At 39.3% G+C, this 24,406-nt stretch overlaps 1 protein-coding gene across 1 annotated transcript in view; it reads right to left on the reverse strand.

Annotated features, from left to right (window-relative positions):
* The window catches only part of RAB27B (RAB27B, member RAS oncogene family), a 183,667-nt gene that overhangs the window by 121,884 nt on the left and 37,377 nt on the right, over positions 1-24,406 (reverse strand). The window lies entirely within an intron of this gene.

Below are 24,406 nucleotides of genomic sequence, written 5' to 3' on the forward strand. Positions count from 1 at the left end.
TTCTCAGTAAACTATCGCAAGGACAAAAAACCAAACACCGCATGTTCTCACTCATAGGTGGGAATTGAACAATGAGACTTTGTGGCCAGAGGCGGGGCTCCACGTCGGGCGGGGTTGGTTGTGGGGTGGGGGGGGGGGGGGGGGGGCGGGGACAGCATTAGGAGATATACCTAATGCTAAATGACAAGCTAATGGGTGCAGGAAATCAACATGTTACATGGATACATATGTAACAAACCTGCACATTGTGCACATGTACCCTAAAACCTAAAGTATAAAAAAAAAAAAAAAAAAAATTGTGTTCTGCTATGGAAGTGACTTTGTATTTTTTCCAAAACCTATACTTTTGATCTCAACACTAAGCAGGCTGCAATATAATGTAATATGTAGAAATGGGACCTGGGAATGGCACCATCAATAAGATCTCTGGTTGATTCTTATATTGCTCAATGGTGAGGACCACAGCTGCAAAATTTTAGAAGATGAAGAAATAACCACTATTTAAAATAATCTAGAATGACATAATTGGAGCCAACTAATTCTTGAAGTGTGAAAGGACTTAACTGGGCCGGGTACGGTGGCTCACGCCTGTAATCCTAGCACTTTGGGAGGCCAAGGAAGACAGATCATAAGGTCAAGAGATTGAGACCATCCTGGCCAACATGGTAAAACTCCATCTCTACTAAAAATACAAAAATTAGCTGGGTGTGGTGGTGCACACCAGTAGTCCCAGCTACTCCGAGATCATGCCACTGTGCTCTAGCCTGGTGACAGAGCGAGATTCTGTCTTTAAAAATAAAAAAAAAAAAAGGGACTTAACTGTATAGAAAGTAAAGAGAAAGAGATTCTAGGTTAGTAGAAATTAAGCTGAACAAAGCAGAGAGGCAAGGAGTGCAGGATGCCTTTAGAGACCCTGCACAGATCATTTTTATTGGAAGAAGAATGGAAAGGAAGGAAATGAGGGCAGAAAACTGGGTTAAAGCAGAAGAAGATGGCCATAAATAGAAAACAGTAATCATTTATGGCTTCAATTTACTGAGCATTTACTAAATGCTATACTCCAGGAGGACAGAGTCATTCATCCCTAGAACCAAGCAAATTGTCTGGCACAAAGCAGAAGCTCAGTACAAATGGACTCAGTGAAGAAATTCAAAGGCCTGTGTTAGTTGGTTTCATCAAAAGTTGTCTGCAGGTATTGTCTTCTCCCTTTACAGGTTCACAGGACTAATTAATTAACCCAAGTGTCAGAGGCAGATTTGAATGCAGAACTTTGTGACTCAAAGATCAGTTGCCTTCATTCATGCCATGCTCTTCCAGCTAAGGAGTCAGATTCTTACGCTGAAGGACGTGGAGAAACAGTGGAGGATTTGGAGCAAGAGAAATTGGGATTCAGGCAAGGTAGCCATTTTGGAGAAAAGATAATAAATATGGCTTTAAGGGAAAGATGCCCAAATGCTAACCCTGGAAGCACCTTAGAGAAGGAATGGCGATTATATTATTTATGAGGTGTGTTGAGAAAGGACACATGACTTATTGGTAAGAAGGAAATTGCCCGGTCAACATTAGGCTGAAGATTTTTAAAAGAAAAACTACACGTACATGTATAATTATGAAAAGCTGTAAACTGTTCCTTGTACCTTCACTTATACCTTGAGTTCTGTAGCAAGTTGACTTTTTAAAAGTTTTCATTGCCTGAAAATATTGCTACCTTATATTTTTACCGGAGACAATTAGTGAAAGTAAGAGCTAAATTAAGAGCAAAGGAAGAAGAGAAATAAAAAGGGGTAGGGGAGAGAGAGGATGACACTCTATTATGTCTGAAGAAGTACTTTAAAACTAGTTAATTTTAATTAAATTCATGAAGAAACTTGTTTTTTATTATAGCATAAAGGAAATAAGAAAATACACTTTGCAACTTAAATCTATGTTTCAGAAGGTAAAATGGAAAATTAAGACAAGTAGTAAACAAAGTTTATAGCTAATGTTAAATACAGTCACCCTAAAGAACTGCAGCCGAGAGTACAGATAATTTACTTCCTGAGTACACAAACTGCATTTGCAGTTCTCTTCTCTGATTACTTAAAACAAAAGGTAAATTATTTCCATGCTGCTCCACACATCTCTCTCAAACCCTTCCAGTTTGTATTCTAAAACTCTCCACTGAATTTAAGTGCAGCTAGAGCTCAGGCAGAGTTTGCATGCACGCTGGGCTGCAGAAATACTGCACCCATTTCTAACCCTGTAAGGATCAGTTTTCAAGAAAGTGCATTTCTAGTAACATTTTCTCATTCACTACCTGCACCCATCCCTGTACCCAAGAGATCTAACAGAATTGCAATTTCTCTGTCCTGAACAAGTGCTTTCTCTTCCTTCTCACTCACTGTTAATTATTTACCATTCTTGATGCCCTTCTTTGCTTAAACAGACCAAAATTCAAATTCTTCAATCCTGTAACATTTAATGCATTTTATTAAAAAGTTACTGTAAATTTGAGGATTTCTCTCCATTTTTCAGAATGTATACAAATAAAGCATGCTTCTAAGCACCATATTTTTATATGTGATCTATGTTATTGTGGTCAGATTTATTTATTATTTTAATTTTTTTTTTTGAGACCAAGACGTGTTTTGTCACCCAGGCCCAAGACAGTGGTGCCATCTTGGCTCACTGCAACCTCTGACTCTTGGGCTCAGGTGATTCTCCTGCCTCAACCTCCTGAGTAGCTGAGACTACCAGTGTGTGCCATCACACCCGGCTAATTTTTGTATTTTTAATAGAGACAGGGTTTTGCCATGTTGTCCAGGCTAGTCTCAAGTGATTCACCAGCCTCAGCCTCCCAAAGTGCTGGGATTACAGGCGTGCCTGACCATGCCAGGCCCGCGATGTATTCATTCATCAAACCTTCACTGTGTGACTGACATGGTGCTAGAAATAGTCTAGGCATTTTGGTCATAAACTTAAATAAGACTGCAGAGGTGTTCACAGTCCAAGAGGCAGACACACAAACCAACAACTGCAGAACATTGTTGACATGGCCCACACAGAAATCCGCACAGGGTATCATGACAGCACCCACTAGAATCTATCCTCCATGAGGATAAAGAAGTTGTCTGTTTTGTGCACTGCTGGTTTTGCAATCTCCTAAAATGAGTGATGACTACTCTCTTCTGGATTGTCCTTATTATGATTCATTCAACCACAAGAGATGGAGGTTTCAGGAAACCAGGGTAAGAGACCAGCCAGTTGGGCTTTACCAACCCCTGTTGCCTACACAATGCAGGGCTCAGTAATACTCAATATGAATCAGGCTGCTCCTGCTTTCTGCCTGAAGGTCAGAGGCTTGATTTTATTAAGGCCTCAGAAAAGGTTTGGTTTACTTTGTAGTTGGGGTGGAATAGAAAAGTGTGGGGAAGGGATGGAAGGCATCTCTGCCTGTAGCCAGGCTTTGCCTGCCTAAGCAGGAGACCATTTCCAGGATTATGGGCAAACTTCTTTCCTCATCAGAAACACTAACAGGCCACTTTCTATCCATTTTCTTTAAAAAAAAAAAAAAACACTGTCAAGCAAATTCAATTTAATTTGCAATCAAATAGGATTTATACACAGGAATTTGCAGATTCTACACATTCTGATTTTTGTACAACTCCAGCATCTTTTCCACAAGAGATTTTTGATGGAGATGCCAGCAAGTCTTATAATTTTCCCATGATTATCTTATGACATCACTACGCTTCCTGGTGCCTGGTGTACTGCAAGGCACCTAGACGCCCAGTAGGTAGATGATGTTGAATGACTGTGCCGAGGCTGACCATGTGCTGATATGAGTGATGGGCGCATTCCCAAGAGATTGGGAATATTAGAAATTGGCTAGGTGACAAAGAGGGGAGTTTCATGAGCATTTCAGGAAGAGGCAGCAGCATGAGCAAGAGCTCTGAGTTGAGGCAGCATAGACGTGGAGGAAATTACAAGTAGTTTCATGGGAGAGGGATGTAGAAGTTGATGAAGAGATAGACAAAGTTAGATTGCAGGAAACATTATATGTCAGATTCAATTCACTGCAGCAGATATTTATTCTGGGGTCAGACTCCATTTGGTACATATACATTAGTGGCATCCTGAAGGCCAGGAGGCAAAACATGACAATTGACAGAAATAGGAAGAGTTTCCGCATGATGAAATGACCAGTTTGTAGCCTGAGGCAGCAGGCTTTTGGAGACAAATCTCTGGACAAATTTTCCTTGGCAATATGATGCCAAGAGGACAAAACTTAGGCCAAGAAATCTACCCTGTTCTCTGGAAGAGTAATGGCTGGAATATTGTTAATTTGGCATCAATTCCAGATTTAAGAATAAGGTCTGAAGTGCAGCTGCTCCATTCTATCATTTAGTTAATGGGAGCTTGAGGATTTGCCAGACACTGTTTCTGGGCCTTACACCATTTCAGAGCTGTTTTATGTTGATGCTGTGGTCATGGCCTCTAGGAAGATGCCACGCCAAAGAAGGGGAGACACAGTCCCAAGTTGTGCCTGGATGAGAAGCTGAACACCTGCTCTGAGTCAGGCTCTCTGAGGAAGCAGTGGGAAGGACAGAGGCCAAGTTCCTCCCGGGATGCAAAAGCAGTGACTGATAGCTCCCGACAGCACACAGGCTTTTTTGTGTTTATTCATTCATCCACTGAGCAGATATTAATTAGGTGCCAAGCATTTTTAAGGTATAGTTCTAGGCTCAGGCTCAGGGGATGCAGCAGTGAACAAAACACAAGCAGCCTCTGATCCCATGAGGGGAGGCTGAGAATATACAAATAAATATCAGCTATTTCAGATAGAGGAAAGTTCTGTAAAGAAAACAAAGCAGAATACCGGGATAGAGAATGACCAAGAAAAAAGAAAAGATGCCATTTTACTGGCTTGAACAATTGTTGAACAGTGTTTCTTTATTATAGAATAGAAACAAAAGTGGAAATGAACAGTCTTGACTTCTCTGGATTGGAAAGGGAATTAAAAGGAACGTGTTTATTAAAGACTTAGCTATCTTTCTAAAATGCAAGAAGCATCAATCATCAGTTGCTTACATTTTTACTGTCAGTTTTTAATGAGGATGAGGATATTCTAGAGGTTAAGCTCTCTTAACAGTAGTCAGGAGAACTGGCTTCAAAGCCTGTCAAATGCTCTGTGTTTGGATTCTGGCTATACCCTGAAAACCGTGTAACCTGAGTCAGTTACTTTATCTCTATGAGCTTCTGTTTTCTTACCTATAAAACGGAAAAATACTAGTACCTTCTTTAAGCTGTTGGAAGGATTATTGAGATTACACATCGAAAGTGCTTGGTTCAGTGACTGGCACAGAATAGATACTCAATATAAATTACCTATTAACATGTTAATATTTTTGGAAAATTTTCCCAACATTAAAATCAACCTTCTAGGGTTATAATTGTTTCTGAATAGTAATACACGATTTTTTTTTCTCTTACCATCACTTGTTGGAGGAGGTAGAGTAGAATGCTGGTTGAGAGTACAAATTGGCAGGGATGCCATGCGTGTTAGCTACTCAGTTACATAGTTTCTTGGAGGTGTCTCTGGTTATTATTTGAAGACAATAATATGATAGAAAAAATAGAAGTTGTATTTAGTTAAATTAATTAACCTATTCTGGCTGTAGAAAGTAGATTGCCTCAGCCGGACGTGGTGCCTCATGCCTGTAATCCCAGCACTTTGGGAGGGCGAGGCGGGTGGATCATGAGGTCAGGAGTCCAAGACCAGCCTGGCCTTGGTGAAGATGGTGAAACCCCATCTCTACTAAAATACAAAAATTAGCTGGGTGTGGTGGCAGGTGCCTGTAATCCCAGCTACTCGGGAGGCTGAGGCAGAGAATTGCTTGAACCTGGAAGGTGGAGGTTGCAGTGAGCCAAGGTGACGCCACTGCACTCCAACCTGGGTGACAGAGTGAGACTCTGTCTCAAAAGAAAAAAAAAAAAAGAAAGTAGATTGTCTCTTGCTTTATGTCTCTGTGTCCTCTGCTAGAATGTGAATCCTCACGGCAAATAATCCTTCTTATTCGTGTGTATCTATGACACCTAAGATAATGCCTGGCAGAGTTATGTGCTTGGAAGATAGGACTACCTGTGACAAAATTCATAGTGAAAGAGTAAAGACTGTCATACTGCATCATAGAATGAAACTAAGGTTCATGACCATGGCAATACCTCCATCCCTTTCCTTTGCGGAAGCTTTGTGGGCTGTTTCCTTTTGGGAAAACCAGGCCAAATTCATCTCTACCCTTGGTGCAGCCACTCTGCCTCTATAGCCCCTTCACCAAGGCAGCACGCCATGGTTGCTGAGCTTCCATTTAGAAGGTACATCAAGAGGATCTTTGAAGAGAATGGGCATCCCTGTATTGAATGATGACCTTAGTAACGGGAAAATTTTTATCCCTCTAACTGTTTACTTGACTCTAAAAACATTTATTTCCTTTAGTGCTTTAGAAAATGAAATTTCAAAGCTAATGTCTGCTCAATTTAATTAAATTCAGGACAGAAATATGAGATGGCCTTTGCCAAATGAACCAAAAAAGGATGGGTGAAGATTTAAAAAAAAGAAGTATAGGTATGGCAATTGATGTATGGCTTTAAAAACATTCTGAAAATACATTGGATTTGAAAGTGCATGTAAACGCAGTCATGGAGTAAGAAATGTGTGAAAGGAGCACTGACTTAAATTCTGAAGCAAATTGATATTCTTCTTCCAGATGGCAAAGGGAAAGTTGTACAAAGAAAGGAGGAAACAGATGAAAGCATGAAGGACAGCATGTAATGCAATATACAAGGTAGGTATAATCACCATACCTAGCCTGATGATTATACCAAGTACATCCCTAATGAAAACTTGTTAAATAAGTGAATGAATAAGAAGCATGGCTTATAGGATTGATTATGCAAGAGATTCAATATTAAATATAACATCTTTAGGGTTTTTTAATAATTAATAAGAGAGACTGAGTTTAGAGTAAGGATTTTAACTGTCTTAAGTCAACGTAATTAGTTCAAGGCAAAATGTCTCTTGTTTTCACACTGGATGTCTATTTGAAATTTGGCTGCATATAATGATTAAAACGAAAGATCTCACATTTTGATTCAAATTTCTGTGTGGAATCGTAGGAACAATCAATATGGATAAGCCTAGAGGCCAATACAGAATTAAGGATGAGCCACCACAACATTCTCTTTTCTCCAGCAGAGGCAGGAGAGCTCTAATTCCCAGGCTTCATTTGCACATGCTGTTATTCACAGATGAATAAAGTGTGCCACTTTGTTAGTCACCCCCTGGGTCCACAGCACGTAAGCACAGAGAGGAAATGGTCCAAGAACCATTGGCATCTAACCCATGATACATTATGTTACTAAATATCTGGCATGGAAATTGGCTAAACCTCATCAGGCAGTTGCCAAATGTCATTTAACAAAGCAGTCCCTATCCAGGACCTCTATGTGACTATACTGATAATATTGTCACTAGAGGTGAAGAGACACATTCCCTAAAGAAACTCATCATTAGAAATAAACATGGCAGCTCACCAAAAAGCAAAAGCAACATGAAGAAATTAAAGAGGAGCTTTTCAGTAAACCAGAGTGTTTGTGTAGGTTGAATGTGTGTGAGTCAATGTGTTCAAATGTGAAAGTCTTTTTTCCATTAAGTAATAGAGATGATATATTTTTCTCTTAACTGCCTAAAGTAGTGACTAGGCTTTGCCAACATCATAAAACAAATCCTCATTCTTGCTTGTGGTCTTCAGATCACAGTATCCAAGGCTGCTTGGGTTTTAGTCCTTTCTTCTAATGATTTTGGAAAAACTGAGTGAAGATTTCTCCTCAGCCTGGCTTCTTTATAAGTAGAAATATCCCCTACTACCTTGCCAAGCATGAAGTCAAATGTGAGTTTTTAAAGAGAATGTGAAGGAGTTCTTTTGATGAGCTTTTTTCTTACTTTACAAAGTCTTTTTAGAGCAATCACACACACACACACACACACACACACACACTAAACTATCAGCTCTATCACCATAATACCATCTTGTACTTCCAACCTTGATTTCTCACCTCAGCTCCAAATTTCCAATTTGCCATCTATTATTAGGCAATTCAAAATGAAATGTGTCCAATGTTGGGCTCGTTGTCACTCTACCCTTAGAAATGGTTACCTCACTCCGACTTCTCATCATGAATGGCACAGATATGAGTCCAGTCACAATCTAGCCAAGACCCTGAGACATTAGACTCTTCCGTATCCTTCAACTTCCACACAAGTTCTGTTACAAACTCATGTTATTGCAAATTCACCAAATTGTATACATTAAACATGTGCAGCTTTTTTTTATATCAATGCTTCAATAAAACTGTTTATGAAAACCAATTAATGTTCATTTTATCTATAAAATGACTCTTTTTTCAGTGCCTTCTTGGCCAAACTGACTGTCACTGCCTTAGCCAGAAGTCAGCATTTTCTGGATAGTGGCAAAAAATACACATTGGTCTCTCTTGCTCACCCTGTCTTACTGCAGTCTAATCCATCTTTCATCCTCATGCTGCATGGAGCCCTCAAAATACACATCTGTTGATGTCTAGCCACTCCTGAAGACCCTCCAGTTTAATAAGAAAGGGAAAGAACCTAAATGAGAAAAACTAGTGTCCCTGCTCCTAGAATTAACATATAAATATGATGCATTTCTAATTCGAACCCCAAAAAGATTTTTTGAATTGAATCAAATGATGCTAGTGTTTATAATGGAATAAAAAGGGCTGGAGAAAATGTTGAAAAACAGAGAGGGATATGCCTTATCTAATACTAGAAAGTATTAAATGTCTGCTATTAAACAACATGGTATAGCAATAGAAAAAGAAAAGATAAAAGAAACAGAACTGAGACTAGAAATCGATCAAAGAGTAGCGGTCCCCAACATTTTTGGCACCATGGACTGGTTTTGTGGAAGACAATTTTTCCATGTTGGTTGGGGGGTGGTTTTGGGATGACTCAAGTCCATCACATTTATTGTGTACTTTGTTTTGATTATTATTACATTGCACCAGATAATGAAATAATTATACAACTCACCATAATGTAGAATCAGTAGGAGCCCTCAGCTTGTTCTGCAACTAGATGGTCCCATCTGGGGGTGATGGGAGACAGTGACAGATCATCAGGCATTAGATTATTATAAGGAGTACACACTGAGATCCCTCAAATGCATAGTTCACAATAGGGTTCGTGATCCTGTGAGAATCTAATGCCACTGCCAATCAGACAGGAGGTGGAGCTGGGGCGGTAACGCAAGTTACAGGGAGTGGCTGTAAACACAGAAAAAGCTTTGCTCATTCACCTCTACTCACCTCCTGCTATGTGGCCCTGTTCCTAACAGGCCACATACCAGTAGCAGTCCATGTCCCAGGTGTTGGCAACCCCTGTCTTAGAACATAGAACTTAGTGTATGATGGCCGGGTGTGGTGGCTCACAGGTGTAATTCCAGAACTTTGGGAGGCCAAGGTAGGTGGATCACTTAAGGTTGGGAGTTTGAGACCAGTCTCTACTAAAAATACAAAAAATTAGCCAGGCATGGTGGTGCACATGTGTAATCCCAGTTACTCAGGAGGCTGAGGCAGGAGAATCACTTGAACCCAAGAGGCAGAGGTTGCATTGAGCCAAGATTGCACAATCCAGCCTGGGAGACAGCAAGACTTTGTCTCAAGCAAAAAATAAAAAATAAAAGAAGACAAACTTAGCATACGATAACAGCAGTATTTAAATTCAGTGGAGAAAAATGTGGTTTATCTAATAAATAGTGTTGGTCCAATGGACTATTTAACTAGAAAAAAAATGAAATCAGACCCCTGATTTACATTATATAATACAAAAACAAATACCCCATGGATTAGAAACTTAATCATGTATACAAAACCTTAAAATCTTGCAAGAATATCTAAGCAATCACATGGAAGTCCTTCTTAACCACAACTGGAAACCCTAATAGTGTAAGCAAAAAGATATCAGATAAAGTTAGATCTTTTGTATGGGGAAATATGCTGCTAACAAAACCAATAGACCAAATCATAGACTTTGAATAAATATTGCTGTTGCAGAGGATAGAAAAGAGCTCTCAAAAATTAACAACAACAACAACAAAAAAACCGATATGGACAAACAATAAAAGAGGCTATTTCTAGAAGATCAAATTGAAATGGTGAAGAAATATACTTTAAAAAAGATGTTCTTATGTAATCATCAGATGGCATTTTACACACAGTGGACTGCCCCAGACAGATGTGAGACGTGGAGTCAAAGGAAATTATTTTGGAACTTTAAGGATTACCCCTATTGGATTTCTGACTTGCATGGGACCTGTAGCTCCTTTCTTTTGGCCAATTTATCCTATTTGGAATGGGTATATTTATCCAAGGGCTGTACCTCCGTTGTATCTTGGAAGTAACTAACTTGCTTTGATTATACAGGCTCATAAGCAGAAGAGACTTGCCTTGTCTCAGATGAGACTATGGACTGTGGACTTTTGAGTTAATGCTGCAATGAGTTAAGACTTTGGGGGACTTTTGGGAAGGCATGATTGGTTTTGGAATGTAAGAAGGACATGAGATTTGGGAGGGGCCTGGTGGAATGATATGGTTTGGCTCTTTGTCCCCACCCAACCCTCACCTCAAATTGTAATCCCCATAATCCCTACATGTCAAGGGCAGGACTAGGTGGAGTTAATTGGATCATGGGGGCAGTTTCCCCATGCTGTCCTCGTGATAATGAGAGAGTTCTCATGAGATGTGATTGTTTTATGTGTCTGTCATTTCCCCTGTTGTACTCACTTCATCCTGGTACCCTGTGACAAAGGTGCCTGCTTCTCCTTTACCTTCCATCATGATTGTAAGTTTTCTGAGGCCTCCCCAGCAATGCAGAACTGTGAGTCAATTAAACCTCTTTCCTTGATAAAGTACCCAGTCTCAGCTATTTATTCATGGCAGTGTGAGAAAAGACAATAAATCCTGAGAAAAACATGAGAGTTAGATTGCTGACATTGATTACCTTGAGAAGGTAGTTTAGTGATGACAATAAAGAGGCAAAGGTGGAATCAAATAAGGAAAGCCTGCATATGACTTTTAGTACATATGAAAATTATGTATCTATACATAAAGAGTAGGAAAAAAAGTTGCAAGTTACCAATGACTCTTCAGTACCTTTAAACAATGATTTCTTTAAATTAAAATTTGTTTGCCATTCAATACCTTTCACCATGCAGCCATTGCCACATATTGCTACTTCCAGCCACAAGCCACATATCGCTACATTTTACAAACACCTTTGTGCCTTATCCACAGGAACATTTTTGTGTTCCCATAACACACTCCATTCTCTAATCCCCTCTTTTTGATTTGCTGTTATATCTGAAAAGATTCCCTCTTTAATTACCTAATAAATTTCTACTCATCCCACAAATGTGAGCCCAAGTTTTACCTCCTCCAGGTATCCATCCACTCCCCACACATCTTCCTTGTCTCTCCTCTGCATTGGCCCCTACTAGACAGTACTGTAATTATTGCTTTCCCCATCTTTCCTCTCCAAGTCTCTAGTAGCCGGAGATTCTTGGAAGAAGGGACTATCTCTTATTTATTACTATATCCCTGATCATTATTTAATTTTCCCACTACCTCCTCCAACACAAGCACTCCCTGAGATGATTCTAGGTAACTTTATGGAACAAACATCCCTTTACAATCTGATTACTTGCTGGAGATTGGCTGGCCTCATTGAGTCCACACAATAAGCAGAACTCAGTCATACCATTATCGCAACATTCCATGTGCCAAGGGTGGCATTTATGCTTATTTTGTGTGAATTGTGGGAAACAGGCAAAATAATCAATGTCTGACTTCAGCTGGTTGTGGACAGACCACATGGAATGAAATGAGTGTATATTAAATAAGATAAACATTGAAGATAATCAACATCATTGACTTCATACTATTATTCATGGTCATCATCTAAAACACAAAAGTGAAGTGATTTTCTAATTGTGTTTATGAACACCTTGACACAAAGAGTTCTTTCCTATATTATTTTTAGTTGTATCTTGTTTTTTAAAAAGAGCCACTAATTAACCACCATCTACTGGTGGTATCTCAAAAATACACAGTTGAATAACTATGGTAATTAAATACACTCATGACCATTACCTTACCTGATAACTATACTATGACCTTTAACCATTTTCGTTAGAAGAGCTGTATAACTCCTGAAAAATCAATACTGCCCACCACACACTGGCATGAGCCACTGGGTAAACAGTTGTATGTGGAGTTATTTGCCTTTCCATGTTATTTACCCAAGCAAAAACCTGTTTTAGGAGTATTAGAGCAAACATTTAGGAGAGCAAATGGAGAAAGTATTTGGGTGTTTCATTCCTGTAAGCAATCTGTTTAAAATGCAAGATAAAAGAAAGGAAAATCTTTGGTTCCCAGTGTGGTAAAATCTGTAATTGACTAAAGTTTCCCCACCTTCCTCCCTATGTGTTTAGAACTCAAATTTGTGGTTACTCACAAACTTAGTGAATTGGATGGTCCTCAAAAGTTCCTGGTCAGCTTTGGCCAAATGCCTGCATTCTTGTCATTTGGCACAATTTAAGGAAGAGCCAAAACTGAACCAGTCATAATCTTCCACAAGGCTCCATTAGAAAAGTCACATTACAACGCATTAGTGATGACTTAGCTCCATACTTCACATTAAAAATTCCCTAGGCAGCCATTGTTTCCTCACTTCAGAATGAGTAACAGAAATGACATTTCACAACTAACAACCTGAGTTTATTATCTCCGGGGAACCAGCACACAAACTACCAGAAGGGATATGCAACATCAACCAGTTATTTTCAGGAGTTCCTCACCATAGATTTCTAATATTTCATGCACTACGCCTATGTCTTTAGGCATATTTCACAGATTTTTATGCAGAGGTGAAGCCTGACTAAAATGTAAAGAATCTGCATGGCAGAAACATAAACATTAGATCTAGAAGGTATTTTAGCACTTATTTAATCTAATCTCTTTATTATATAAATGGGAAAACACACCAAAAAAAAAAAAAAAAAAAAGGAGATATAGAGACATTCAATGACCTGCTCAAATTTTAAGGCAACTGAAGGCAAAGCCAGAAATGAAACCCAGGTCTCCCAAATCCTAACCTGGTGCTCTTTGCATATGCCTGCCTGCTTCTACTCAACTGCAAAACAACTTCTTTAGCTTCGATTTACAAGGCCATCACTGTCCTTTCATTAATCCATAATGACTCCCTTTACTGTGTTTCCTGTTGACTTTGCTTTATATTTGTTTCTATTATTTCCTGCTTTTGATTATTTCTGGAGGGCCTACCATGAAGATGATGAAGTAGTAAGATGGAAGAAAGCCATGTGTTATTCCATGTAACAATTACAAATCTAAGACTGAACTCCAGGAATTCTCAGGCAATTCTGGACGTGTGATTGTTGGCCATTCACTCTAAAAATATGTCTTCACCAAAAAGTTGGTGTTTTCAAAATAAATTTGGAAAACTATAATTTCATCTAGAAGAAATTAATGTCCTGCTGTAAACACACTGGTTTAACTTTAATTAACTCATAATTTCCCAAACATATTTGAACGTGGAAGCTCTTGTGTGTACCTAAGTTTCTGAAACAACTAGTCTTCCACAAAACAAACATTAGTAAGTTGCCTTATCACAGTGAGCAATGGGATGTGGGCCAATATCTCCTCCTTCAATACTTTGTTTTACTAAAAAGAATTTACAAAATGTTTCCTGTAGGCAGCTAATTGTGTGGTTGAAGTGGGTATGGGGAAAGGGAAGGAAGAAGGAGATATAAGAAGTTAAAAATGACTCTAGAGTTCTTGAGTTTATAATTGTATTGGGTATAAACAAGACATGCAACAAGTAAGCAAAACCCTAAGGCAGTAAATAATTCAGTGTCCAGTATCTCCATAAGGTACAGATGAAGGCGTTGGGATTTTCAATTTGAGCTTAACTGGAACAAAGCAAATTTTAAATTAGATCCTGAAGGACATATAGAAATGGAAGTGCCTGGCACAAGGCTGACCAATGCATATTTGCTTAACAAATGAAGGACATTCTGGGTTTGGGAACAGCATGAACAATATCTTGAAGTCAAATGGAATGAAGCATGTTATTCATGGGAATGTAGAACCTAGGGTGTCTGGGACAGGAGTGAGGGTGAGCATTGGGCTGCAGGGCATGGGAAATTAAGATCAGAGAGGGCCCGGGCACAGTGGCTCACACCTGCAATCCTAGCATTTTGGGAGGCCGAGGTAGCAGGATCATTTGAAGCCAGGAGCAAAATAAAGATTGAATTGGGGGAATTTAAGCAGAATGTAAAAATCGTTATGCTAATGAGAACTCCAGAATCTTCCCAAAGTCATGTGGTTTTCTTTTTGTTTTTTGTTTTGTTTTTTATTTTTTTTGTTTTGTTTTTCCTTTTCATCCCTAGCATCTTGCAACCTGCCTGGGCATGAAACAGGAATTTAAAACATGTTGGTTAATTAAAATAACAAATGAGCGTGAATAAAAGAAGCACAGTGGATAAGAACTGGAGGATTTCTGTTTGGGAAGTAAAATGATACAAGCAGTCTTTTTCAAAAACATTTCTAGTTGGTGATGTTTGATGGGAGCTCAAGTGTGAGATGCCACAGACAGCATGCAGCAGTTAGAAGACAAAATTTGGAGTTTAGGACAAACACCTTCCCTGAAGTAGATAAATTTGAAATGCATTTTGAAAGAAGAATCAATAAGCCTGAGAAACAATGAAATAAAAGGGACAATGGAAGAACAGCATCCAAGTTTAGATCTAAGATAGTGGTAGTGTCAGTCACAGAGAAAGGAAAATTCTAAGAGGGAAAAGGATTGGTAGAGGGATTCTGTGTTGGGAAATAACAACAAATATCCAAAGGGAGATGTTCTGTCACCTAATGGTGGCATAGGGAAGGGACAACTACTCAAAGAGCTACTCTCCCATCTTAGCTGATTTCCCAAATGAGATATGGATATGATTATTATCATCCCCATTGTGCAGACGAGAAAAGTGAGTGGCAGAGATATCAGGTGTTTGCTTTAAAGTACACACACTCAACATGGAGTATGGCTCGGACTTTAATTCCTACAATATTTACAATACTGCATTTCAGGAGATACAGAATTGAATTACAAAGTCTGCTCAGAGATAGACTGTTGAAATTTACCCATATGGATATGAGAGCCAAAGTAGCAAAACAATACTTATTCCTTGAGAATTTAGCCCAGTTTGATGGGTGTTCATTAGGTGTCTGGTCTGTGCTTGGCTCTGTGACACAATGAGGCAATGCAAAGACGGTAAACACAGGGTCAATGACATCTAGGGAAAGCTAGGAGGAAGAAAGAGGAATCCATAAACAAGCTGCAGTAAATAAAAATCAAGAACTGCTGCTTCATAAGTATCTACTATGGGCAAGACAGAGAATAGTCTCCTGAAAAGAAATGTGTGCATGAGAAAGAGCAATGTTCAGATGTCAGAGCTAGCAGAGAGATGGCTTGATTAGAGGTGACAAATGCCACCAATAACCAGAGAAAGAGAACTTAGAAAGTTTCCCCTTCTCAATACTTCTTTCCTTAGCACAAACCAAGAGTTGAAAACCAGGCTCCATCATACCTCTCATTCATCCAATTTGCCAGTTTCTACAGAGACCAAACACTTGCTGGAGTCCTGAATTGAGTGTAGGACTTTAGTACAGGGGAGAAGAAACAAATAAGGCACAGGGATTTAAGGATAAAAGCCTGAGTCATAAAGTTTTTCAAATACATTCAAATGGCAGAGACTCTTCTTACCCGTTTCTCTCTCCTTTGAACAGAACTAGAGGAATCCACTTAACATTGTACTGTAGGCAGAATATTTCAGCCTGTATTTCCAGGCTTCTCTCCCGCTAAACCTGGACACAGTGCACATCTGTTACATCCATGATCTTATCTGCTATTCCTGGAGCATGTACTGATAATCTCCACCTACCAAAATCATGCAACCCACCATAGCTTTGCTCAAATACCACCTCCTCCAAGAAGCCTTCCCTGAACAACTTGGCCTGAAATGGCCTCTCCCTTCCTGGGATCTATAGCAATTTATGGTTTTGGAAGGAGCTTGTTCCTCATTGGTCTGCACTGTGACTTCTCAAAAATAAATAAATAAATAAACACATAGACATATATATAAAATGATGAATTTATTAAAATACATTAAAATATTTCAAACACTAAAAATACCAGCACAGTATGTGAACCATAATACTCTCATTTTAGATTGCTTTCCCTTACCCTCCCTTACTGCGTTTTGTCTATATTATTTATTTACTCTTTGAAGTTTTAAGTTTCCTGAAAGCTTTCCTTGCCTTCAGAAAACTTAAAACTTTAAGTGTTGTTTTAAAAAAGCCTAATATTCATCAAAGCCTTGAGCTTAGAGACTCAATAAATATTTGATGAATGAATGAATGCATTAAGTAAAAATAAATTTGAAGGAAAATAAATTTCTTTAATTTACACATTTATTCCTTTATGCCTGGGTATACTCATTGTGACACACACAGAACCCCTCAGGTGTGAGGGATATAGGAGTGAGCAAAAGAGTAAAAACCCCTGCCCACAGAGCCTGCAAACTGGAGGAAGGAGCTGCAATGTACAAATGGAGGAGTAAAATATTTGTCTGAGCGATAGGTGCTGGGAAGAATAATAAAGCAGGGAAGACAGATAAGGAGTGGGGCCCAGTGTGCTGGGGAGGAGGAAGGTATGTGATTTTTCAATTAGATCACCAGGGAAGACCTCAGAGACAAGTAATCTTTCAGAATATTAAAGACGTTACTGAGAAAGCCCAGCACACATCTGAAGGAAAGATACTCCCCAAGAGAGGAAATAGCAAGTGTCAAGGCTCAAGTCAGGATTGTGCTTTGGATTGCCTAACTTATTGCAAAGTGCACAATTGGCAGAGTGAACAAGGGCGGGAGTAGGAGGAAATAAAGTTAGACTATGGGGGAGTGTATTCATTTCCCAGGGCTGCCGTAGAAAATTACAACCAACTGGATGGCTTAAAGCTACAGAATTTCCTGGCCAACAGGGTGAAACCCCGTCTCTACTAAAAATTCAAAAATTAGCCAGGCATGGTGGCACACTTCTGTAACCCCAGCTACTCAGGAGGCTGAGGCAGGATAATTGCTTGCACTCAGGAGGTGGAGGTTGCAGTGAGCTGAGATGGTGCCACTGCACTCCAGCCTGGGCAACAGAGCAAGACTCCATCTAAAAAACAAAACTACAGAATTATCATAAGTGTGAAATCAAGAGGTCAACACGGGGATTCTTGAGGAGGTTCATAGGGAGAATCTATCTTATGCTGCCAATCTCTGTTGTTCCTTGGCTTGTAGACGCATTACTCCAATCTCTGTCTCTGTCTTCACATCTCCTTCTTTGCTGTGTTTCTGTATCTTCTCTTTTTCTGTCTCTTATAAGGACACTGCCACTGGATTTGGAGCCCATCCTAATCCATTAGGATCTCATCTCAATTCTTACCCTAATTACATCTGTAAAGACTTAATCCCAAATAAAGTCACATTAGGAGACTCTGGGTGGGCATGGATTTTGGAGGGACACTAGTCAATCTGCTACAGGGAATAAGGGTGAAGCAGCCAGAGCAGTTAAGAGGCCATTCAGATATCAACAATCCATCAGAGGCATCGTCTGGTAACACAGAAGTGCTTCTATTTTAGATTTTTAAATAGAGCCAATGAGATTTATTGACACATTGGATTATTGCCTCTTGAGTTTTTCTTCTTCACTACTTTAGAAATAAGAGAAGCGTTGGTTTTTGGAAGAGAAAGGGCTATGTCTCAGCCCAGTGATTGTTATTGCCTGCTTGAGTCTGCTGTGAACAGAGGATAAACCAAGATGAAGGTTTATAACCATTGTATGTAAGCAGGGAAGTAGGGTACCTTTTCCTGTTTTACTGTTTGGTATTTCCTATTCAAAATACCCATAGCTTAGCATATTTTGTTGCAATTCAAATAGAGCAAAGTTTTGAAGATAAATTGTTTTGAAGATAGGAAATGCATTTATGTGGCAGAGATGAATAAATGTGTTGAATTTCTCATGCAAACTTTAGGGCTGTAACAACTCTATATTTTGAGTCACTCTATTTTGAGTGAAAATATTTCTTTTTAGGGAAGGAAACTGATCTCACCTATCTAAAAGAAAAGCAAAGACTTACATCTTAAAGAGTCTAAGGAGTTGAGCTCAGCCTGAAAAACTACAGTGGGGCTCAGTATGAACTTCTGAGTGCTCTGGCATCAATTTAAGCTGAAATCTTGATTTACTTCCCAAATTATAACTTCTGGGAGACAGGGCATGCAGGGAGAATGAAGGAAATGAAATACTATAAATTATCCCATTTGTGATATCAGATTCTCAAGCAAATATCTTGATATTCAGTTAAGAAAAAAAAAGAAAAAAGAATACCTCTCCTTTAACAGCTGCCTCTCCATAGACCTTTCCCATTGATTCGACAATGATCTCTTCCTACATATGATCTAAAGAATATTCTCCCATTTCCTAAGAGTATTATTCAAAGGCCTTTCATCTAGCTGTAGTGCTTTATCTCCCTTCCATGAGAGAATCCAGGGCTTCAGGGACAACTACTCCATGTCCCTCCAAACATTGCATCCTCATTGTTGCCCCTTGAGTTCTGCCTGAAGAGAATTGCCATCCTGCCCACTTAAAGTTCTTCCCCTTTTCATGATCTGGTTTGAATCTCACCTCTTCTCTGTGTTACGTTACCCTGTAGCATCAACTTGCACACCACACTTTTCCCCTTTCACTAAGATGTTTATAGTCTTGCCATGTCCAAGTTCAAATTATCTGTTGCCTGGACTAAAGCAATGGCCTCCTGTCTCCCTGTTTCCATCCTTGACCCCTAAGGACTATTAGCTCCCAAAATGATATTTTCAAAACTTTAAATTACGTATTTCCTAAATTATGTATATAAAACCCTTCATAGCATTTCACCTCACTCAGAATAAAATTTCAAGTTGTCTATAAGCTACATCCACACCTCCCTCCCCTACATCCATTTCACTCAGCATTCCTAGTTATCTTTGTATTCCTATCCCTCTGAATTTACATCTGAAGTGGGATGGTTCCCTTGACCCTTTCACAGGACTTGCAAAGGGGATGGCACATTTACTCAGACCCCAACTCTCAACCACTCACAGGATGGGGAGATCATAGGTAAGTGGGTACAGGGGCTGGGATGAGTGCTTCTGGGCACCAGCAGGAGTAGAACTTTGTGTGGCCCCCACAGCAGCTTCTGGGGGGTATCTACAACCTCCAGAGACCCAGAGAGTGTGTGTTACAGTGTCCTCTTCAGCTTTGCTGCCTGCATATAGCTTATGTGTTTAACAGCCCGGTTTGACAGCCCTCTGTATCCCGAGCTCTTGTTTGGTGTCCAGGAAGAATCAGGTTGCAGGAACGAATTGAAGATGCTAAATGCAGAGGATTTTATTGCCAATGAAAGTGGATCTCAGTGGTATAAGGAGCTGGAAAGGAGATGGAGTGGGAAGGTGGTCTTCCCCTGGCCAAACGGCCATCCCTGGCTGAACTCTTCTCTGAAGTCCAGCCATCAAGCTGTACCTCTGAAGTCAGGCTGCTCCTCTCCAACACCCAGCTGCTGCTTCTCTTCTCTCCTTCCCTATCACTCTGCTGCCCCTCTGCCAGTACAGCCTGGGTTTTTTATGGGTACAGGATGGTGGGGAGGGGTGGGCCAAACAGCATATTTGAATGGGAGAACAGGAATGCACATTCTCACTTTAGGCCACAGTCTTAGGCTTGAGGGTGTGGCCCTCGCCAGGGACTGCCCTCCTCTACCCAGTATTTCCCTGCCTTCTGTCCGTATCACACCTAACTTTCTCAGTACCAGTTAGTGACTTCCACTTTGTAGGCTGTATTTCTTGACACTAGTAGTGATTCAACATGTGCTTATTGACCAACTACTGTGTGTTGTACTGTGTTTCTCACTGACAGAATACAAAACTTTGAAAAATTAAAAGGAAATGTTTCTTTACTTCTTGTAAGAATAATAGAAATTGGGGTTGAGTTTGTGCTAATTATACAATTTCAGAGCTATAGAGAAACGTTTGAAGTCTTCTGATCCCTCAACCTCATTTTAAGTGAGGCCCAGGCTTGTGCAAGTTAAATGACTCAAAGCTAATTAGTGATTGCTCAGGGACAAGACACCCAGTCTCCTGTTTGTTGGTCTGGCATTTGCTCCCACTTCAGCATACTACAGAGCTCATTACAATCACCATCCAATGCCTTCATTTGAGGGAGGTTTTCTGACAGGAAGTTATTCATTCAGAATTCCTGGCAAAAATTGGTATTAAAATCTGGTAGGGTCTCTTAGCTCCGTCGTTGTTCCTTTTTTCATTGTTTTTGGTCACTTGCAAGCTGGAGAGAGGCATCATTGTCTACCGACTGCCCAACCTTCGAGAGCCATCTCTGATGATCCTTCATTCATGAAGTGTTTTCTGATTTCTCCCAAACCCGATATATTTTTCTACCTTTTGTATCCTCTTAACATTTTGTTTAAAACACACTTTGGGTATTTCTCTTATTAAATTTTGTACTGCATTTATTTGGATGCTAGTTTAATCTCTTTAATTGAGATTGTCAGTTCTTCAAAGGAAAAACCTTTCTATGGCCTTTCTTCATATCATCCACAGTTACTTACACAATGCCCTAAACATAATGGCTCAGGTAAGTATTAAGTACATTGAATGGAACAAATGAGAAGTTACTGAATATTTTTTTAAGTTACAGTGAAGGCAGTGTCTGCATCAAATGACCAGGGAATTGACAACAATCTTAATTGTCATACCTCTACCTAGAAATTGAATTGAAAAACACTTGGTTATTATCTAACAGAGGGCAACACATTGTCTAGAAAATACAGGCTTAAAAAAAACCTAGGTTACACAGCACAACATTGATCTTACACCTAATACTCAACAGAGCCGAGATCGCACCATTGCACTCCAGCCTAGGCAACAAGAGTGAAACTCCATCTCAAAAAAAGAAAAGCAAGTATTGTAGAGGCATGTCAGATAATTTACTAATAAAAATATTTCTAGATTTTGTGATTTTTTGTATTTGTCAATTTTTAAAAGAATTTGTAATTTTTGGGATTTTTGTCATTTTGAAAGATTGTTTTCATACCTAACTTTGTATTTATAATTAATTACATTATAATCAAATCAAAGAGGCTTTCTCAAATTTTACAAACTTCAAGTCCCATAAAACCTATTATTGTCCTTCTGTACTAGAATGATCTCAACTAGAACTATCTTGTTCAGTGTTTACAAAGAAAAATAAGTAACCTGTTTTAGTCCCAATTTTATCAAATTGGTCCTTAGAGAAATTACATTGTCCCTTTTATAATTTATACAAATCTGTTCATATTCAGTTTTTAGTGAACACATATAACAATTCATTATATATACAGCAAGAGGTTGTAAATAAAATTACTTATCAACAGCTTTCTCATGAAAGAGTTGATTTAATTTCACACCATCTTTTTTACTATTATGCAATCGTTGTTTCTCAAATTAAGATGAAATAGTTTATAGTCAAAAGGTGTGATAACTGCAAAGTTTAGAAGGAAATAGTCTTCTAATTGGTGTCCAACAGACATCCAGCAGAGGTTAGAGCCACTCTGATGTTAGAGCAATAGCTTTTTTCCTGAGCCCTCAAGAGCTCGAATTTTATCTCTACATTTTGATCCTGACTTTCTTTGATACTGGCTTGGGAATTCATGGGCTCCCAGGTTCCCCTATTCTGTCTGACTCTGATGTCCTTTTAAATGGTTGTTATCTGACACTTTCCTTTTCTGCTTATGCTTGGCATGCTAATATCTGGGTCTGTCTCCTAATTGAGACTTTTGCCTACTCCTGCTCTGAAACCAGGACCACTGGTCTTCATCTCTCATTGACCAGCAGCTTTGAGCCTAATGGATCTCTGACCATTTGGGTACTGGCTCTATCCAGATCTCTAGTGATCATTGCAGGTGCCATACTATCTGAACCCCATACTGCTTGTTTGCCAAATGGAGTAGCTTTGATCTGTTTCCATGAAGATTACCCTATACATTTTTTACTAAGATGAAATATGAAACTTTAGTTAGATATAAAGGAAGAACCTGATGAGTACTATGATGATAGGTACAGAAATTCATCATCTTTTAAGTCAAATGAAGTTTCTCAACTCACCTTAGTCATGTATTCCTGTATCTGTCACCTTCATTCTTCATGCCTTCATCTACCCATTCATCCATATTCATTTAACATAAATATCTGGTACAGTACTAAGGCAAACCAGACAAATATACATCAAAGTCTGGCTTGTGGCTAGCCCTGCCCAGACTCGTAAATACATCCAGTCCAGAAGACAGCACAGTAGGTTTCTGTTCATCAACACCAGCTCTGTGGTATTCTTCAGAATACTACAGCTATAGTATTACTATACTCTCCACATTGAATCGGTAGCTCTGAATAATAGTATGGTAAGTTCCTAGGGGCTAAAGAAGGCTGGGGGGAAAAAAAAACCATGCTAGAAAAGCAGTATTTTAGGGGCTGGAAGAATTGAACCTACATTCAGAGTATCAACGTTGAGCTCCTTAAATAATATGGGAGACCTAATTAAGTACAATATGAAATAGAAAGGAAATGCTTCCAGTTTCAACTGAAATGGTGGCAATGATTCCAAGGAAATGTAAATTGGTACTTTCACACTGTGCTTCTATTACCTAAGGAAATATCACTGGTACAGAACAGGCAAACTTTTGGGTAATTCCTTCATCTTTCCTGTTGATTTTTATACAGTGGAGGTCATGTTTCACAGAATGACCTAGCTGAAAATCAATTATCATCTCATACTTTTTCAGTAGGTCGATAACACTACTCAGTTATAATTCTTTATTATTCAGTGATGGATGTTTTCATTTTGTGTACAGACACAAATAAACTGCAGATAGACAATACTACCTATATCCCTACTGAAACAGCCAATCAAAACAGTTACTATTAATAGGTTGAGGTCTTTGCTGGTTTTTTTTTTTTTTATTTCAAACAGGGCTGTGACAAAGGACAGACTTTGGTGGCGCTGGTATTTGCTTTCTATGTAATATTCAGCTTCCCCTTATGCAATAGTTTAACAAGATCATTGCCCACTGATACCAAGATGATTTTCCTACACATTCATTTGGCTGATGGAACTCTGATGGCTGTGTTAAAACACGGGCATTTGCTATTATTGATTTTTCCTTCCAGGCATTCAAACTAAACGTTAATAAAGATGGAGATCTGGTGTCAGATGAGGCATTTGCACAATAAAACTACTGCAAAGTAGTGATCTGATGCAGACCATACTGTTGGCCTATTTTATCTGACCTCTCATTAGCTCTGAAAAGAGTGAAATACCAAAGTGCCTGGAAGGGGAAATCACCTACTTGTAATTTATCATGGTCTTTAATTTTGAGGATTACATTGTCATTGTCACATAGGGGAAGAATTCTAGAGACTCTCCCTTAAATGCCACAGAGAAACAATTTTTGAATACAAAACCCTTTTCAGGTGAAAGTTGTAAGTTATTTATTCATTTATTTAATTTTTTGAGATGGAGTCTTGCTCTGTCGCCCAGGTTGGAGTGCACTGGTGTGATCTCAGCTCACTGCAACCTCTGCCTCCCGGGTCCAAGTGATTCTCCTGCCTCAGCCTCCCAAGTAGCTGGGACTACAGGTGTGTACCACCATGCCTGGCTAATTTTTGTACTTTTAGTAAAGACGGGGTTTCACCGTGTTGGCCAGGCTGGTCTTGAACACCTGACCTCAGGTGGTCCGCCTGCCTAGGCCCCGCAAAGTGCTGGGATTACAGGTGTGAACAATTGTGCCCAGCCTTAAGTGACATGTTTAAAAATGCAAGTAAGCAAGCATTTCCGAAGTGCCAACAGAGCAATATGCTGTGTACTGAAAATGTGCTATTTTCAATCTTTTTCTTTCACAGAAGAGTCAATAAACCATCATCCTAATAGCAATAATGTCAGGGATGCAGGAGCCTAGGAGAGCCAGAGTTGACACCATTTTAAAATCAACTCCATCTCAAAACTAGCAAGGCACATTTATTGCCAGTCACATGGTCATAAGATATTTACAACTCAGGAAACGATTTAAAGATACCTACAAGGACAAACTCCTACAACAACAGAAAGTCCAGATGTCCCAATATTCATAACAATATATGCTTT

The sequence above is a fragment of the Hylobates moloch genome, unplaced genomic scaffold (assembly GCF_009828535.3).
Source record: "Hylobates moloch isolate HMO894 unplaced genomic scaffold, HMol_V3 SCAFFOLD_5, whole genome shotgun sequence".
Lineage (NCBI taxonomy): Eukaryota > Metazoa > Chordata > Mammalia > Primates > Hylobatidae > Hylobates > Hylobates moloch.